Source organism: Eublepharis macularius, chromosome 6 (assembly GCF_028583425.1).
Source record: "Eublepharis macularius isolate TG4126 chromosome 6, MPM_Emac_v1.0, whole genome shotgun sequence".
NCBI lineage: Eukaryota > Metazoa > Chordata > Lepidosauria > Squamata > Eublepharidae > Eublepharis > Eublepharis macularius.
In genome coordinates this window covers 1,297,374-1,316,956 of record NC_072795.1, presented here as the reverse complement: position 1 = coordinate 1,316,956, position 19,583 = coordinate 1,297,374, and the positions used below count along the sequence as shown (strand labels likewise).

The 19,583-nt window shown below is 50.4% G+C and overlaps 1 pseudogene; it reads right to left on the bottom strand.

Annotated features, from left to right (window-relative positions):
• Window positions 1–19,583, bottom strand: part of LOC129332062 (probable cation-transporting ATPase 13A5) — a 53,319-nt pseudogene that overhangs the window by 14,855 nt on the left and 18,881 nt on the right.

The window sequence follows — 19,583 nt, the reverse complement described above, 5'->3', positions numbered from 1 at the left end:
AGAGGCAGGCAATGGCAAACCACCTCCGTTAGTCTCTTGCCATGAAAACCCACCCAGGGGTCTCCTTAAGTCAGCTATAACTTGACAGCATTCTCCACCACAGGACATTCACTGAGCAAAGTACAATAACAAGCAGCTTTTTGGACGGTTGTTGTGGGTTTTCCGGGCTGTATTGCCGTGGTCTTGGCATTGTAGTTCCATTGTAGGAACTACAATGCCAAGACCACAGCAATACAGCCCGGAAAACCCACAACAACCATCGTTCTCCGGCCGTGAAAGCCTTCGACAATACAGCTTTTTGGACATTCAGCAAAAGCGATACAATAGGGTATGGAAGCAAAAAAGTTCGGAAAAAAAGCATAAAACCTAGCAGAAAAATGAAATCTTTCTGAAACCAAGCACAACTAATGTACATGGCATGTTTAGCAATGTGGAAATTCCCTAGTAGGTGTATGTCTACATCAGCAGACAGTGCCCAAGAGAGTAGCATATAGCCGCTGTCCCTACCAAAGCATCTATCTGAGCTACTTCTTATGACACAGTCTCATAATCTGGACAGAAAGCCCTCCTGAATAATTCAGTCTTGCATAGTTTGCAGAAAGCCAGGAGGGTGGGAGCCTTCCTGACCTCCTCAGGCAGTCCATTCTGCAAGGAGGGGGCCACCACAGACAAAGCACGATATAGTTCAGGATTTACAGCATTGCATGTTATCACCTTTTCTTTGTATCCTTGCACAGCCTGAATGCTTGTACAAGCAATGTGCATTCTTTTTATTTTTGTTTATCAAACCTTGTATTTTTAATGCTGGAAACCTAATTTCTTTAATCACAGCAGTTCAGTCTTCTTTCCGATCCCAAAACACAGAAGTGTGATAGATCATCCCTGTATGAGCTGATATGAGTAAAGTGGGAGACACGGCAGTTATGTGGAGTCTTTGAATAGGAATGTAGATACAGAGTACTAGATGTGCAAATCTGTCTAACAGGAGATATAGTTGCATATTTCTTGGTGACAGTGGTTACTATCCAAAGAGAGATTCATAAACTTCTGGAAGTAAGAGGGAAGACTGTCAAGCTGGTTGAAGACCCAAGACGATAGCTGGGACTTTTCTAGTCTCCTGGGTCCTGAGGGGATGAGGCTTGCAAAACCTCCCTTCACAAGATAAACAGGAAGGAGGGTCAGTGAGGGAAGGCCAAACAAAACAGACAAGTGTTCACCTGCTGGCAGAAGACGAGGATCAAGAGGAATAGAAGAAGCTCTCTGGAATGGAAATTCGTAATTTTGGTGCCACAATCAAAAAGGCCCTGCCTTGGGGCTTCCACTCATGTAAGCTAAGACTATTGGGTGCATGTATATACCATGCAGAGTTTCCAAAAATGACCAGAGTGGTGGGTGGGTTCATTTGGGAGCACACAGTCCTTCAGATATGCTGGCCCCCAAGCTGCATAGGTCTTTAAAGTTCAACATCAGCACCCAGAACTGAGCCTAGGAGTACCTTGGGAGCAATGGGATTGGAGTATAGGCATCCTACTACATAATTCCCTAAATGTGTTTCAGGTGACTCACAAAGGTTCCCAGAGTGCAGGCGCGCAAGTGTGCCCCTAGCCGGCATAAGGGGGAATCACTGCCGGCTGTGCTCACAGCCTTCTGCAGCCCAATCCAGCACTGGGGAGGGAGCCATGTTGGGTGCTCAAGCCTCTGGCTCAGTGGAGAGGGAGCCGAAGCTCAGAGGCTCGAGGCGCACTGAGAAGCACTCCCAGGCAGCCCCAAAGCTAAGCAGGCAGAATCCACACTGCTGTAGCTGCCAGGCAGGCAGGCACCCAGCTCGCTCCAGTGTCTCAAGGCAGGAAGGCGCCACATGGCCTGCTTGTGTGTGTACACGCAGCCACCAGCTGCCGGGGGGGGGGTTCTCATGGCAGCGACTCCAGCTCCCCCTCCCTGGCAGAGCCCTGTGGAGTGCGCGCAGAGCCTGGCCTGCTGAAGGACTGCGTGGGCAGGCAAGCGGGCAGAGGCTGCTTGTCCTTCAACCCTCCCAGCGCTAGGCCAGGCCGGCTAGAGGCTCCTCCTTCCTCTTCCTCTGCGTCTGCCGCCCTCTTCAGCCTCCCTGCCTGGCTCTCCCTCCCCGCTTGCTCTCTCGTGCGCCCAGTGGCTGTGCGCGGCTCTCCCTGGCAGGGCAGAGCCCCATGAAGCCTGGCCTGAGGACACGCGGGGGGGGGAGCATTCCACCTTCAACCCTCCCAGTGCCGGCCAGGCCGACTGGGGGCTTCTCCTGTGCTAGGAGTGGCCAGCCAACCAAGCTGCGGCGAATGAGAGCCCAGCCAGTGTCCCCTGAGGCCACGCTCCCCACCCCAGCTGGGGCTCAAAAGGCGGCAGAAAGCAACCTTGTGGGTTGCCAGCTCCAGGGGGTGACATTCCAGGGGATCGGTGTGTGTGTGTGTGTGTGGAGACCCTGGAGAGGTTGGCCATGGAGTCCATCCTCCAAAGCAGCCCTCTCTTCCAATGGAAGGGACCTCTGTCAGCTGGAGATCAGTTGTAACTCCAGGAGATCTCCAGCCACCACCTGGAGGTTGGGAAGTAGGGTTGTCAGCTTCAGGTTGGAAAATTCCTGGAGAGGGTGGAGTTCAGGGAAGGATGGAAGCTTAGCTGGATATAATACCATCGAGTCCCCTCTCCTAAGCAGCCATTCAGGGGAACTGATCTCGGTGGCCTGGAGATCAGTTGTCATTCCAGACCTCCATCACCACCCGGAGGTTGACAGCCTGCCTTCGATGACAGAGCAAGTCAGGGGGAGAAGAGACTCTGAGGTTGCAGGCCTCTCCTGCTTGCTCAGGGGCAGAAGGAATCGCTGCCTCATGCAAGGAAGTCTACTCAAGTCAGTAAGCAGAGACGGTTTCCATTTGCAAATCAGGAGCCCTTCTTGCCTGGGTGCACCCTTCTTTTTCTGAGATAAAGGTATTCACAAAGTGCCTGGAGAGAAGTGGTGCAGTCACCGCTATTGGTCTTTAGGGCTCAGCTAGTTTCCCAAGTTCACTGGGGTCTTGAGTGTGCACGTGGGAATGCGCTTAGTAAGACCCACTGCGCACCGCAGCATTTATTTCTGCGTGAAGGCCCAGTGCTCTAAAGGGTCTTGCAGTTGCAGGGTGGTACTTGCAGAAGGCTTTGGTCAGATGAGTGAAACTATTGTAACAAAGTATATTGGGAGAAGTAAGAATGAGTCCTAGACTATGAAGGACTTCTTCTTGCCTATAAAGAACTTGAATTGAACCTGAATATGAATGGAGCAGCTGATCAGTTGGTGCAATGGGCCTACTCAGCCTAGCAAAACTATACTCCCATCCTAAAGAGAGTCACCCCTTTCTACGCCCATAGGCTTCAGTGGACTTAAAAGGGTGTATTGTCGAAGGCTTTCACGGCCGGAGAACGATGGTTGTTGTGGGTTTTCCGGGCTGTATTGCCGTGGTCTTGGCATTGTAGTTCCTGACGTTTCGCCAGCAGCTGTGGCTGGCATCTTCAGAGGTGTAGCACCAAAAGACAGAGATCTCTCAGTGTCTCAGTGTCTGAGAGATCTCTGTCTTTTGGTGCTACACCTCTGAAGATGCCAGCCACAGCTGCTGGCGAAACGTCAGGAACTACAATGCCAAGACCACGGCAATACAGCCCGGAAAACCCACAACAACCATTAAAAGGGTGTGTTTAGAAGTGCACTGCTCATTTCCTTAGACTTGACAGTTGGGAAAAGTGCTCCAATCTCTTGATAATTTTGGAGGATTTTTGGCACCCTTTCCAGCACTACAACCACTTTTTTGAGATAGAGCAACTAGAATTGTACACAGTATTCCAAATGAAGCTGCACCCTAATGCCATAGAAAAGCATAACAATATTGATGGTTGTTTTGGGTTTTCCGGGCTGTATTGCCATGGTCTTGGCATTGTAGTTCCTGACGTTTTGCCAGCAGCTGTGGCTGGCATCTTCAGAGGTGTAGCACTAAAAGACAGAGATCTCTCAGTGTCACAGTGTGGAAAAGATGTTGGCAGGTCATTTATATCTACTCAGGAGGGGTGGGGGTTGAGCTGAGTCATCCTGTAAGAGTTTCCCAGGGTGTGGAATGCTAATGGCGGGAGGCTTCACTGTATCCTGAGGAGGTTCCTTTGCATATGGATGTGCTAATGGATGTGCTTGGTGTGCTAATCTTCTCTGCAGGGCTATTGTCAGGTATAGAGTGTTTTGTTAGCCTGGTGTTTTTCAGAACTGGAAACCATGCTCTGTTCATTCTTAAGGTTTCTTCTTTCCTGTTGAAGTTTTGCTTATGCTTGTGAATTTCAATGGCTTCCCTGTGCAGTCTGACAAAGTAGTTGGAAGTGTTGTCCAGTATTTTGGTGTCCTGGAATAGGATACTGTGCCCTGTTTGGGTTAGGCTATGTTCAGCCACTGCTGATTTTTCAGGTTGTCCAAGTCTGCAGTGTATTTCATGTTCTTTTATTCTTGTCTGGATGCTATGCTTTGTGGTCCCGATGTAAACTTGTCCACAGCTGCAGGGTATACGGTATACTCCTGCAGAGGTGAGGGGGTCTCTACTGTCTTTTGCTGATCGTAGCATCTGTTGTATTTTTCGGGTGGGTCTGACAATATTGCTGCGGAGGCGGCAGAGAGGCCCAGCACAGCGCATCCCTCCCAACCGTTTTCTAGAGCCCATTGCATTTTTTACACAGCAGGCTTTGTTGCTAGTATACAATATGTTTTCAAAATTCTGTTTATTGCTTAAATGTGAATAACTGTGGCAACAGTTAATATGCAGTAATGTGATTGATGCTAAGAAATTTAACAGTTCAGCGTTTTCAATATTATACGTTTTAATTTGATATCTAAATATGCTGGTAGTCCAACAACTGCTATTACAGGAGACTGTTTCTAATTTATTTATTTATTTACATCATATTTATATTCTGTCCTCCCACTGCCGGCGCCAGGGTCTCTGGCGCCTGCGGCAACCCCCTCCCCGCGCGTGCCATGGACTGCACGATGACATCATCACGCAATGACATCATCGAGCAGTGCAAGCCGGGGCATTCACCGGCGGATGGCTGGGGTGGTGGGCAGAGGCTGCTTCACACTCCGCACGCCACCCTGGCAGCGGCTCGTGGCTGCTGCGACCGCTGGGGGTGTATGGTGGTAGCGGCAGCGGCATGGGGCTGGCTGGCTGCAGCAGCTGCGGGCCAGCCACACCAGCTCCGCGGCACGCACCTCTGCCCCCGACACCCCCTCCAGCACCTCTCCAGGGCCCTCGTGCCTGAGGCCACCACCTACCTGGCCTCTATGGGCATTCCGGCTGTGCGTCCTCCCCACAAACGGGCTTAGGGTGTATTATAACCTTAAAATCATTTTAAAAATTCCATATTAAAACATTAAAACATCATATAAAAATAGCAGCACTCTTTTGCCCGGCGACAGCAATACAACTAATAGCCAATGATACAGCAGTACAACTGAATATAGCCGCCCAGTAGCAGCAGCTGAAAAACAAACAGTGGTGGATAACTTTCACAGGGAGGGGGGTAGATGTTACATCTTCCGGCCAGTGGAGGCCCAACCTCAGCCATGAGCCTGGCGGAAGAATTCTGTCTTACAGGCCAGGCGGAAAGATAGTAAATCCTGCCGAGACCTGGTCTAAGTAGACTGAGCATTCCACCAGGTAGGAGCCAGGACTGAGAAAGCCCAGGCTCTAGTCGAGGCGAGGCGGGCCTCCCTGGGGCCAGGGACCGATAACAGTTGTTTTTCTCTCGATCAGAGACTCCTCTGGGGAATATATGGGGAGAGATGGTCCCTCAAATATTCTGGCCCCAGTCCACACAAGGCCTTATAGGTCAATATCAGAACCTTGAACCTGACCCGGTACTCCACTGGTAACCAATTCAGCTTGCGTAATATTGGTGTTATATGTGCTCTAAGAGGTGTTCTCGTAATAACATGCACCGCTGCATTTTGCACCAGCTGCAATCTCCGGGTCAGGCTCAAGGGTAGGCCCACATAGAGTGGGTTATAGTAGTCTAACCTAGAGATGACCATTGCCTCGAACACTGTAGTTAAGTCACAGGTAGACAGGTAGGGAACAAGTTGCCTGGCCTGCTGCAGATGGAAAAAAAGAAGATCTGACAAACGCTGCGACCTGTGCCTCCATTTTCAGGGAGCCATCTAGAATCACCCGCAGACTTCTGACCCTCGGAACTGGCACAAGCTGTGCCCCATCGAGGGCTGGGAGCCAGAGTCCCGAACCCAGTCCCCCATGGCTCAAGTACAGGACCCTCGTCTCTGTTGGGTTCAGTTTCAGTCAACTCTGTTTCAACCAGTCACGGCTGCAAACGCATGTTCCAGGATATCTGTGGATGAGCTGGGCTGGCCATCCATCATCAGATACAGCTGGGTGTCATCTGCATATTGATGACACCCAAGCCCGAAACTTCGCACCAACTGGGCAAGGGGGCACATGTAGATGTTAAACACTAAAGGGGAGAGTATTGCCCCGTGCAGGACCCCGCACACCAATGGGTGATGGTGTGACAATTTCTTCCCAAGCACCACTCTCTGTCCCTGACCATGGAGAAAAGAGACAAGCCACTGTAAGGCAGTCTCTCGTATCCCCACATCGGCAAGGCGGTGGGTCAGAAGTAGGGGTGTGCAATTCAGGTTTCCAATTCGGGTAAAATACCCGAATCGGACCCGATTTGCAAAGATTCAGAAACCCCGAATCAAAGCTTCCCGAAGCAATTGGTATTGCTTCAGGAAGCTTCGGGTCAAGGGTTTAAATGTCCCTTTCCTTGCCCCTGCAAAGCAGCAGGGAAAGGGGCATTTAAACACGGGATGAGCTGTTTGGTGGAGAAATCCCCGCCAAACAGTTGATCCAAGGGGGGAGGGAAATGCCCTTGGCTTTTTCACCCAAGGGGAGGGAGGCAGAGGGAGCTCCTTCTGCCTCCCTCCCGTTGGATGAAATAGCCGGACTGGATACTTTCAAAGCTCAGAGCAGCGCTGAAAAGCCCTGCTCTGAGTTTTGAAAAAGCCCAAGCAGGCAATTTCACCCAATGGGAGGAAGCTCCCACTGTCTCCCTCCCATTGGATGAAATAGCCAGCCTGGATACTTTCAAAGCTCAGAGCAGCGCTGAAAAGTCCTGCTCTGAGCTTTGAAAAAGTCCAAGCCAGCTATTGGGTGAAATAACCGGCTTGGACTTTTTCAAAGCTCAGAGCAGGGCTCTCCCGCACTGCTCTGAGCTTTGAAAGTATCTAGGCTGGCCATTTCATCCAATGGGAGGGAGGCAGAGGGAGCTCCCTCCCATTGGGTGAAATAGCCGGCTTGGAGTTTTTCAAAGCTCAGAGCAGGGCTTTTCAGCGCTGCTCTGAGCTTTGAAAGTTTTCAGTAGAGATGGGCAAGATCTGCATTACGATCAAAAACCCCGCATGATAATGGCGTTCGCGCAATTGGGACCTGGTGGATCGTTGTCTTCCACGGCAAACGATCCAGCGGTCAAGAGGGGGCTGGACCAGGGCTAGACTGGGTGATCGTGATAGGATTAGGAAGCTAGACATTCAGGTGCCAACAATCTATTCCCCTGGCAACGGAGGCAGGGGAATGCCTGAGCTCTGTTTGAAACTTGATAATATTTCCCCTAGCGAGGAAAAGCAAACAGTTGTGAGTGAAAAGGTGGCTTCCTGAGAAAAATATAAGCAAAGTGATTTGGAGAGGAAGGGATTAAGACTTAAGAGAGAGAGAAAACAAGAGAACCGCTTTGAGCGCGGCTATCAGCAGAAGCTGTTTTGCGCTCCTCTCCTGAGTTTATTCAATGCGTTGAAAGAGTTAACAACACTGAGAAGAGATCTCTCCTCCTGACTGAGTTCATTCAGTGCGTTTTGGAAGACTGGCTGCTTGCTTTTAAAATTGTGTGGGGAGGATTCTATCTCTGCTTTTTTTTAAAAGCTGGCTGAAACTTGTTGACAGGGTGTGTCTCTCTTTATTTGGAGAGGCAGGGACGGCTTAAAAACTGTTCCCCCCCTCTCTGCTCTAAGTTCGTGTGTGTGTGTGTGTGTGTGTGTGTGTGTGTGTGTGTGTGTGTGTGTGTGTGTGTGTGTGTGTGTGTGTGTGTGTGAGAAAACATCCCCTCCCTGAGGGGAGGCAGCTTGTAGCTGGGTTAAAAACTTTCCCCCCCTCTGCTCTAAGTGTGTGTGTATGGGGGGCACCCCTCCGCTTTGGCCTCCCTGATCCCCGATCGGAAACGGGACTTGATCGGAGTGAATCGGAGATCTGCGGTCGTCACCAGCGCAGATCCACAATTAGCTTGATCGGTATTTTTTTTTATTGTGCCCATGTCTAATATTCAGGCGGGCCTTTTCACCCAATGGGATGTGGCCCCCTCCCATCAGGTGAAAAAGCCGAGAATTCCTGCTGTGATCTTCTGTATGCTCTGAATTTTTATGGAGCATACTGAAGCAGCTGAAATGCCCTAGTTCCGAAGCGGCTTGCCACTTAGGGTTTAGAGGTATTCCGGATTGTTTTCCTGCTTCAGGTAAACCCAAAGCAGGAAACCCAAATCTTTTCTCTGTGCACAACCCTAGTCAGAAGATCGTAATCGACTGTGTTGAACGCTGCTGAGAAATCCAATAATAGCAGCAGCGTTGAACCACCTCGATCTAGATGTCTGCAAAGGTCGTCCATGAAAGCGACCAGCAGCGTCTCCATCCCATGTCCTGGCTGGAACCCAGACTGAAAGGGATCTAGGGCCGAGACATCATTCAGGAAATCCTGTATCTGTTCCACCGCCGCCTGCTCAATCACCTTTCCCAGAAATGGGAGGTTCAAAACTGGGCAATACTTGACCAGGTCGGTGGGGTCTAGTGATGGTTTCTTCAAGAGAGGTCTCACCATGGCTTCCTTTAATGGCCCGGGAAAAACACCAGTGCCCAAAGACGTCTTAACAATGGCCTCCAGCGAGGACCACAGCCCCTGGGCACTAGGAGTGTGCAATTCGGTATTCTGATTAGGATAAAAATACCGAATCAGGGCCGTTTCGGGTTTTTTCAGTATTACCGAAACTTTTTCTGAATACCGAAAAATTTCGGTAATACTAAAACAGAGATTATCGAAACGATTCGGCCATTGTTTTCAATGAGAAAACCTCCCGGCTTTCCGGGAGTCTTGGGGGGGCATTTTCTGTCCAAATCACACCAAACTTGGTGGAGACCTTCTTCTAACTCTCCTCTAACTACTCTCCAAGTTTCAGAAAGATTGGACCTTAGGGGGCCATGTTATGGCCCCCCAAACAAGGTGCCCCCATCCCCCTACAGTCTCCATGGTTCTCTGTGGGGAAAAACAAGTCATATTTCTAGGTGGCTTGGGGTGGCATTTTGCAAGCAAAATGCACCTAACTGTCAGGTGACCTGCTCCCACCTGTCCTCCCACCCTCCACCAAGTTTCAGGCAGATTCCACTTTGGGGGGCCATTTTATGGCCTTCCAAAGAAGGTGCCCCTATCCACCTCCACTCCACACCGCAGAAACACATTGGATTGGGGTTGCCAATGGCCACAGCCACAGTCTACCTGCACCCAAACTGCCAAATACTACATATCCCCTCCCCAAAACCTAACCTCCCCTGTCCTGTGGCTAGCCACTTTCTATTGATTCCTGTTATTGGAAAATCTCCCACAGCAGGAACCTACGGAATGTGGCATCTGTGGCCACAGGTACAGTCCCCCTTTTAAATCCACCCCCCACAGCCCCATACTGACCCAAAGACACCCTCCCCAACATTCTCACACCGGCCTCTACCCCAGGAGCAGGCTGGCCAGCCGTCCCCCATTGTTCCCTGTGATGGGAACTTTTAAACTCTCTTTCCCAGGGCAATTATGCACAGCCCAGGGGTGCCACAATGGTGGGCACACTCCTGAGTGCGAGCTTGTCCCTGTGAAAGAGCACTTGAACCACAGACACCCTCTCCCAAATTCCCCCACCACCTAGAGAGATGGCTGGGGACTGCTTTAGATTACACAGTAGGAGGGCACAACAGGACATAAAAGCAGTCTACTACACAAAAATAACACAACTCACTCCACATAAGAGAATCACCCAAACACAATTGCTATCAAAAATTTAATTTAATTTGATTTAATTTATTATATTTATATTCCGCCCTCCCCGCTTTCGCAGGCTCAGGGCGGATGGTTATGTGACCAATTTAATTTAATTTAATTTATTATATTTATATTCCGCCCTCCCCGCTTTCGCAGGCTCAGGGCGGATGGTTATGTGACCAAAAATGGTTATGTGAGTTGTGTTATTTTGTGTAGTAGACTGCTTTCATATCTTTTGGTGTGCCCTCCTACTGTGTAACGTAAAGCAGTTAAAGAAATAAAGTTTTTGACAGCAATTGTGTTTTGGGTGATTTTTTAATGTGAAGTGAGTTGTGTTATTTTTTTTTTTGTAAGATGCTGCTGGTATGCCCTTTGGTGTGCCCCCCTGCTGTATAACCTACAGCTGTTAAAGAAATAAAGTGTTTTTGACAGGAATTGCCTTTTTGTGATTCTCTGATGTTAAGTGAGTTGTGTTATTTTTCTGTGTGGGGGGACTGCTGGTATAATGTGTCACAATGCTTTGCCTACTTGTACTTTGAAAGTGAGAAAATATTTTTTTAAAAACGTTATTCAGTGTGTGGGTTTTATTTTTTGTTGTGCAGTTGGTTCCCATCATAGGGAACAATGGGGCTGGCTGGCCAGCCATCTCTCTAGGTGGTGAGGGGATTTGGGAGAGGGTGTCCGTGGTTCAGGTGCTCTTTCACAGGGACAAGCTCGCACTCAGGAGTGTGCCCACCATTGTGGCACCCCTGGGCTGTGCATAATTGCCCTGGGAAAGAGAGTTTAAAAGTTCCCAGCATAGGGAACAATGGGGGACAGCTGGCCAGCCTGCTCCTGGGGTAGTGGCCGGTGTGGGAATGTTGGGGAGGGTGTCTTTGGGTTAGTGTGGGGCTTTGGGGGGTGGATTTAAAAGGAGGACTGTACCTGTAGCCACAGATGCCACATTCCGTGGGTTCCTGCTGTGGGAGATTTTCCCATAACAGGAATCAATAGAAAGTGGCTAGCCACAGGACAGGGGAGGTTAGGTTTTGGGGAGGGGGTGTGTGGCATTTGGCAGTTTGGGTGCAGGTGGACTGTGGCTGTGGCCATTGGCAACCCCAATCCAATGTGTTTCTGCGGTGTGGAAGTCTTCCCCACAGTAGAAAGACAAAGTGGTGTGGCAGGAGAACCACTGGGGGGGCATAAAATGGCCCCCCAAAGTGGGATCAGCTTGGGCCTTGGTAGAGGGTGGGAGGACAGGTGAGAGATGGGCCCCTGAAGTTTGGGGGCATTTTGCATACAAAATGCCACCCCTAGCCAGACAAGCCTATCTTATTTCCCTCATAGGAAATAATGGAGAAAGGGGGGCTAAGAGCAGCATCTTTGGGAGGCCATAAAATGGCCCCCCAAAGTGAGATCTGCTTGAGCCTTGGTGGAGGGTGGGAGGACAGGTGGGAGCAGGTCCCCTGACAGTTAGGTACATTTTGCTTGCAAAATGCCACCCCAAGCCACCTAGAAATATGACTTGTTTTCCCCATAGAGAACCATGGAGACTGTAGGGGGATGGGGGCACCTTGTTTGGGGGGCCATAACATAGCCCCCCAAAGTCCAATCTTTCTGAAACTTGGAGGGTAGTTAGAGGAGAGTTAGAAGAAGGTCTCCACTGTGGGGGTGTGATTGGTGTGATTTGGACAGAAAATGGCCCCCCAAGACCCGGAAAGCCGGGAGGTTTTCTCATTGAAAACAATGGCCGAATCAAGCCGAAATGCGAATACCTAATCTGCTTGCTGTTTCGGTATTCCCTGAATACCAAAACGGTTTCCTGATTCAGTTAAAATTGAATCAGGTTTAACGAAACAGGCAGGCCTTGCACACCCCTACTTGGCACTGGCCTTTACCAGCCACGATGGGCATGGGTCCAGGGGGCACGTGGTGGGCCTAACTGATTGCAGTGTCCTGTCAATCTCCTCACCAGAGAGTGGACTGAACTGATCAAATATTGACCCTAAAGACGGCCAAGGGGTCTCTAATTCCTTTAATGTATCAACTGTGGCTGGCAAGTCAGGGTGGAGAGACAAAATTTTATCAGCAAAAAAGCTCCCAAAAGCCTCACAGCTAATGTCTGAATTCTGAATTTGATGGCCTCCTGGGAGGGAAACCAGTGACTGAACCACATTGAACAATTTTGCTGGGCGTGAGCTAGCTGATGCGATGGAGACTGTATAGAACTCTTTCTTCACAGCCTTCACCGCCACCTCATAGGCTTTCATAAACGTCCTATAAGATGATCTTGCCTCTTTATCGCAAGATCATCACCACACTCGCTCAAGCAGTCTTAGCTCCCGCTTCTTCAAATTATATCCCTCTGCTAATTTCAAAGTTTATTTTTTTCTACCTCTTAGATGGCAAAAATTAAAATCATGTGCTAAAGTAATAGAAGGTCCGTCAGTTTGCCACTCTCTCTTATATACTGGGGATATTTGCAATTTTGCTTAAAGAAAACTAATGCAAGTATACTTTTATATTCAATAAACATACGGTCAACTACAAATGCATATGCTACCTAAGTCATAAATGATGAATTTTATATATTGTTGCTAAATTAACAAATAAGCTTAGGTTTGATAGGAAAGCAAGCAGCTAATATAGGGGATATATTTCAATTTTTCCCCAAATGTCCATTCCCACCCTCCCCAAAAAACCTAGGAGTGTTTTTCCTTTAATACCTTCCAAATTTCTGAAACGCATCCATCCTTACCTGTGACCATCACGCTCCGGATGCGGGCACCCGTGAGTTCCTCCAGGACGGGTTTGGTCTCGCTCTTCAGCCGGTTCTCCATGACCAGAAGGCCCAGGAAGGTCAGGCCAGACTCCACCTCCTCCCTTGGGCAGGTCAAAGGGAACGAGGGGAGGGTCACTTTCACAAGGAAGAAAGACAAGCTTCCCTGTGTGAACTCATATGGCACGGGGGTGGGGACAGAATAATGGGCAAGAAGTTCACTCCCCCAGGGCCGGACCCACAGCCCCACCCAGATCCTCCCCTCCTCCCCCAGCTGGCTGTCCAGTCAGAGCCACAGACTGGTGTTCTGTGAATCAGGCGCTGAAGAAAAGGCTGGTTGCACGGGCACATCAGGTCCTTGGAGAAAGGGTGGAGGACACATTGCAGGAAGTAGGTCTGGGGGCTAAGGTCTACATACTCTAACTTATCTTGATTGAATGCACTAAAAACTCGGCAGGGCCTAAGGGCCACTCTGCCCGTGAGCAGAGCTGCTGCTTCCTGTGGCCCTGCCCCAGACAGCCTCCCCCTTGGCTACGGGAGAATCCCAGCAGGCCTCACCTTTCCAAGCCGTCCAGATCTGCACCCTCGCCCATGGCCAGTGCCTTCCGTGCCAGCGCAATGACTCGGAAGCCTTGTGATGTGTAGACTTTGAGCTCCTTTACGAAGTTCCTTGGAACTGTCGAGGGGAAGAGGAAGAAATTCCCGCTAGAGAGAGAAGCGCACAGGATGTGGAGCCTGGACTGAGGATCACGGCGCCACTCCGTCTCACGGTCACACAGCATCCGTCCTTGAGGCACGCTTGTACCCAAGGGGCACTGCCCCAGGGGAGTCCCCATGCAGTGTGGGAACAGCTGTGCCAGGGACTCTTTCTCCACAAGGTATGGCTAAGGAAGCTGGGGCCCACATATGCTCTCAGACTGTCCAGTCAGAGGATACCCAAAGGCACCCCCTGCCTCTGCTCTCTCTCCCTCTCTCTGCACCCCTTTCACAAGCCAGGAGAGGGAAATGGGTGGCTAACCCTCCTCACGACAGTCTTCTCCTCTGGACATCTCACGGTGGGCTTGCTAGCAAACGAGTGGCTTAGAAGATGTGCAACTTCCTGAAGCCTGGCCAAGTAGCCTGTGGCACATTAGATGCAAGCTCTTGAGTAGGCAAGAATGTGGCAAATCTCATCCAAATGAACTGGCAATGGTTGCAAGAGAGTATGTGGGTTGCTTTGCTTTAGCAAGCCCAGCCCAGCCCAGCCCAGCCCAGCCCAGCCCAGCCCTACCATCATGGAGAGTGACATGAGTCAGGCTGAAACCAGCTTTCAAGCTGACGTCTCTCACTTGGTGCAAAAAATAAACAAAACCGTGAACGACTAACTAAAGCAATTAAAGAGACAGCAATATCAAAAATTTAATACAATCAATAAATAATTAAAGTGAATAGTACAGCAGGTACAAAATTACTGGGGATGTAATGAGTCCTATGTAAACACTCAAAGTTGATTGCAAAGTGCAAATGCTGAACTCTTAATGGTACAAAGACAAGGGTTCACAATCCCATCAGCATATAAATCAGTTTATATGCCATTGTGCTTTTGGAAATATGTGTGACTTACCTTGGAATCTTTATTTGTAACTGCCAGGAAGAAGGGGATACCAGAAACGGGCACTCCTCGCATGCAAACCCCTAGTGGTTACTGCTAGTCTTTTTTGCAAGCTGTTTAGCTGCTATGTTAATTACTTGGGTTGTCACCTTCTAATCTTTTGTTCGTACGCAAGCTTTCAGCTACACTGAAACTGATTTATATGCTGATGGGATTGTGAACCCTTGTATCTTTGTAGGTCACACAGCATCCGTTCTTGAGGCACATTTGTACCCAAGGGGCACTGCCCCAGTCGAGTCCCCATGCAGTGTGGGAACAGCTGTGCTAGGGACTCCTTCTCCACGAAGTATGGCTAAGGAAGCTGGGGCGCACATGTGCTGTCCAGTAAGACGGGTCACTAAGGGTGTGGAGGGAGATAGTTGTGGATTTCCTGCATTGTGCAGGGGGTTGGACTAGATGACCATGGAGAGACCTTCAAATTCTATGATTCCCAAAGACACCTCCCGCCTCTGCACTCTCTCCCTCTCCCCCTCCCCCCCTCTCTCTCTGCACCCCTTTGACAAGCCAGGAGAGGCAAATAGGTGGCTAACCCTTCTCATCTGAATACCTTATAATAACATAATAATTACATTCGATTTATATACCACCCTTCAGGACAACTTAACACTGACTCAGAGCAGTTTGCAATGTATGTAATTATTATCCCCACAACAATCACCCTGTGTGGTCGGTGGGGCTGAGAGAACTCTGGAAGAGCTGTGACTGACCCAGTGTCACCCAGCAGGTTGCTCAGATGCAGGAGGAGGCTCATTGCAGCTGTCTCAGTAACTTGGATGGGCATACCTCTTTGGGGAACAAATGCCTGCTACAGTGTGGCTGGAAAGCTGCCAGCAGGAAGTCCTCTTCGCCCTTCAGTCATCACTAGCAGGCAAGCACCCAACTGTGCCCTCCCATGGCTAATTAATCCATCAGAGCTTCATAACTTTGGTGTATTATTTAACAACACGTGGGATGTGTGTGGCCTCTTTCATGTTTGGCTCCCTAATTTGCCAGCCCAGCCTCTCACCGAAAACAATAAAGAAGATTGTGGGACAGCTCCAAGCATCCAAAGCAAACATCACAACTACATCACTGAAAGTCAAAGCAATGGCATGTGAGCAAAGGGCTCCTGTACACGTTACCATTGTGTAGGAATCGCATGGCAGTGACATCACGGCCCACTCCTGCACCTCACAGCAAATGTTCAGGCATCTCCCAGCACTCGTGTTCATCAGAAACATGACTGGGACAGGTGTCCCTGGAAATCCATACTCCCTGTATGCAACACCCTCCTACCTGGAGTTTCCCAGCCCTCCCTAACCTGATGTTGCCCACCGAGTGGGCAGAGCTGCCCTTGCGTGGAGTCAGAAGGGACCCTCAGAGCTGCCCGCCCTCCCAGCCTCTGGGGCTCTCTCTGCCCGTACCAGTCTCTGCTGTGCAAAAGCTGGCCACCATCTCCGGGGCTCCTTTCATGTAGAGGTCGTAGGAGCCCTTCCCGAGTTCCTGCACAATGACGGACATCCGCTGGAGAGAGGAGGAAAAAGGAAACTGGCGCAGGATCGCGATTCCTTCCACGGAGGCCTGCAAGGGGTAGGGTGGGGTGGGGGGACAAGGAGAGCTTAGTCAGGGGTCTGCAGGCAAGTGGGAGGGAGACATATTGGGTTGGACCCACTGATCTCTTCCGCAAACCGTGGTGCCGTTCACAGAACAGGCTCACAGCAGCAGAGGCCACATCTATCCCTTTTTAAAAGATCGTTTATCTCCCAGCAAGAAATCCTAGGAATTGCACTGCTGTGAAGTATCAGACACCTGCAGCCCCCAGAGTTCCATGGGGACATCATTCAAAAGCCAGCCTGCACTAAAATATTTACCCTGCCCTGGGGAAGAAGCATCATTCCTTGTTCTTGCTCCCATCCACCCATCTTCATGTGTGCAGATCCCTCTAAGGTCTCCAGTTTTTGCACCCTTACCCCTGTTTTCTTCTCCCCTCCCCAGAAAATCATAACCTGCCCTTTCCCAAAGGCCAGTTGGACCTGCTTGGCTCTCAGTCCCCCTTCCAGCATGGGATCTGATGGCAGGCAGTGGCTTTCCGGTGAAAGATTCAGCACGTACCTGGGAAGCGGCTGGTCCCGGCTTAATAACTGTACAGGAATCTGCTGTGCTGGTTTTACTGGGCTCGGCACTGGCCTCTTCCATTTCCTGTCATCAAAAAAGGCACAGGGATGATTCGGTTTCGTTTTCTCGGCCATGTCGGACGCTCCTCTCCGCAGGTCCGGGAGGAAGCACCCGAGCACCCTGACCGGGCGGCTGATCTGCGAAGATTAGCCCCCAAGACTCCCAGTGAGGGAGGTAGGGTCCGGGACGCTGCGGGAAGAGCCCCCCGAGAATCAATGCGGGGGGTAAATTGCCCGTTTGTCCCTATGGAGGCCGGCAGACGTGCGCGGCGCCTTGAGTGCTGCCGGGCCATGGAAAACGGCAAAGAGCAGAACTAGGCGGAAGCCTGTAAGTAAGCGAATCCCTTCTGTTATTACAAGCGCACGTGAAGGAGTGGTGGGATCTGAAGCTAAGAAGGCTCGTTCTTCCCCTTCGCTGAGTTTCAGAATCTGGCTGGCGGTCCCCCCCCCCCTAAAATGGCAGCGAAAAAACAAAGTCCCGCTCTGGGCAAGTCAATCTCGGCTGCCCTGCAGAGAAGGGAGAGTCGCTCGAGGAATTGGTGCGGAGGGCGGTGATTGAAGCCATAAAACCCTTTGTTGACAAGCTGAACGAAACAGATCAAAGGGTGGGCTTAATTGAGAGCGAAGTGAAAACCATTAAGGAAGCAGCGGGGGGGGCAGAGAAGTCTGCTCGGGAAAGTGCGTCATTCGTGAAGGCTACGAATAAAGAGTTAAAGCTGGTGGAGAACCAGCTGATCGGGCTACAAGTGGAACGAACACAGACAAACTTGCGCCTCCAGAACGTGAAAGAGGAGGAAAATGAGGATTTATGGGGTCTGGTCTCGGAACTATTGGCGACACCCGCGAAGGCAACTAAAGAAGAGGTTAAAAGCGCCATTTTGGAAGTCCGCCGGGCTTCTTCAAAATATGCAACGAAGCGTCAGCTGCCTCGCGAGATCATCATCGATTTTTTATCTAAAAGGATCCGAGACACTATCCTATACAATTCATACAATGCGGATCTGGACTTTTTGGGTAACAAAGTTAAGATACTGAAAGACGTCCCATTTTTAGTTCGGAAAAGACGTTTTAAGTATAAAAAGCTCACAGCTCTTCTGAGGGAACGTGGAATAAAGTACAAATGGCTATTTCCGGAAGGAATCTGGTTCAGTTACAAAGATCAAGCTTACAAGATATTATCAGATCAACTAAGGGATTTTGAGGACAAAAATCTGGAATTTCAGTGCACCAAGCAAGAAGAAAAGGAGAAGTCTGAGGGGGGGGGGGAGGAAACGAGCACTGCGGCTGCAGTTGCTCAGAGAGAACTGTGTCCGGGACCCAGGAGGGGGAGGAAAACTTAATGTGAATTTGAATTGTAATTTACATTTTGTAAGGTCAACCACTCCATCAATACTATATGAAGCTTTAATTTTTTAATAATGGCAGTATGAAGGGAAAGCATTTTGTGTAGTATAGCTGTTATATGTTGTTGTTGTTGTTGTTTTCTTTCCCTCCCTTGTTCCCCTTTCTTTCCTTTGTATTGGTAGTTAATGTAGTTGATAAAAAGAATAAAAAATCTTATTAAAAAAAAAAGGCACAGGGATCAGGGAAGGAATCCTGGATGCTTTCCAGTAACTCTGCTTCTAGCCAGGGGGTTGCTGTATGGAACGGTGGACACAGACTGCAGCCAGGGGTCGGAGCCCTGCATTTGGACACCTCTGGGGTCTCCAAGTTCAAATCCCTGCTCCACTCAGTAGGCAGCTTCCAGAGAAGCCCCACCCCCAAATGACTAACCTCTCTTTGTGGGCAAATAAGGTACAGATCGCCAGTCGTTCTGTGACTTCACTCCGAGCCCCAGCAACCCTCCTCCATTGTTTATGGCCAGCTCCTGTCCACTCCTCCCCGTCCCAGGCCAAGAGAAGGGGCTTTCACAGTGATAGCCCCCACCCCATCCCTGAACGGCAGGCTTTTGCCTGCCAGCAGGCTTCAGGCTGAAACTTTAGGCAGAACAGGGCAGCATACTGAAGCACTTTCTGAAAACCGGGCAGTGCCCCCACCACCTGAGTATTACGGGAGCATCCAGTTGGCTTCCGACTGTCCCCAAGAGTCCTTTCAGTTGGAGGCCCAGGCGTGTCACGGCAAGTGCAAACCACAGCCTCGGGATTCTAACTTTCTGGCAAGGTGCCACCCTCTCGCCTGCCAACTCCATCCACGTGCTGAAAGAAACGAGGCTTCTCTGCTGAAGCTCAGGGGACTTGCAACGCCTGTCTCTCAGCTCTGGCCTGAGGTCCAAATGCCTCCAGCCAATAACCCCAGCACACCCATCCTCCTGGGTCATGGCTCCAAGCAGCTCTGGGACTGATCCGCTGGCCCACTCTGGGCACCTTGCGAGAGGATCCACTCAAAGCGGGTGTCCTTGGGGCGTACACAGATACCCCTGCGGCCCCTCCAGGATGGGTCTCTATTGCAGCCCCCCCAGCCCCCCACCTGGAACTGGAGGCATCTGGGGAAGTGCAGTTCTGCTCCCAGCTGCTGCTCCCATTGCCCTCTGACCCTCACAGGATCCTGCATGGCAAGACCCGCCACAGCATGGCTGAAAGGAGGCTTAGCGTTGCCAGGTCCGGTCTGGGAAATTCCTGGAGATTTAGGGGGGGGGGATAGAGCCTGGAGAGGGCAGGGTTTGCAGAGGGGAGGGGCCTCAGAATGGTATAATGCCATAGAGTCTACCCTCCAAAGCAGCCATTTTCTCCAGGTAAACTGTTGCCTGGAGATCTGTTGTAATTCCAGGAGATCTCCAGCCACTCCCTGAAGACTGGCAATCCACCCTACCCCACGGCCCACCCCACCTGCCAGCAAAGCGGAAAGGCTGGGAAGAGAGACAGCCCTTGCTTGCAGCTCCTTCCCTTCTGGGTCAACTGACTTCTTCTGCC